The sequence below is a fragment of the Alligator sinensis genome, unplaced genomic scaffold (assembly GCF_000455745.1).
Source record: "Alligator sinensis unplaced genomic scaffold, ASM45574v1 scaffold740_1, whole genome shotgun sequence".
In the NCBI taxonomy this organism is placed as follows: Eukaryota; Metazoa; Chordata; order Crocodylia; family Alligatoridae; genus Alligator; species Alligator sinensis.
In genome coordinates this window covers 3,395,106-3,395,573 of record NW_005841964.1, presented here as the reverse complement: position 1 = coordinate 3,395,573, position 468 = coordinate 3,395,106, and positions in this window count along the sequence as shown.

Sequence of the window (468 nt, the reverse complement as noted above, 5' to 3'; positions counted from 1 at the left end):
GGGGTAACCGGCATGGTTTCATTAGGGGCAGGTCATGTCAGACCAACCTAATTGCCTTTCACGATCAGGTCACAAAAGCATTGGATGCAGGTGTCGTCGTGAATGTAGTCTTTCTGGACTTCAGCAAGGCCTTTGACACTGTCTCCCACCCCATCCTCATTAAAAAACTAGGCGACTGTGGCATCCATGCCTACAGTCAGATGGATTGCTAATTGGCTGAAGGGTTGTACTTACAGGGTGGTGGTGGACGGGTCATATTCGACCTGGGGGGAAGTGGGCAGCAGAGTCCCCCAGGGCTCGGTCCTTGGGTCCGCGCTGTTCAATTTCTTTATCAGCGATTTGGATGACAGGGTGAAAAGCAACCTGTTCAAATTTGCTGATTATACCAAAATTTGGGGTGAGGTGGGCATGCTAGTAGGGAGGGAAAGACTGCAGAAAGACCTGGATAGGTTGCAGGGGTGGGCTAAC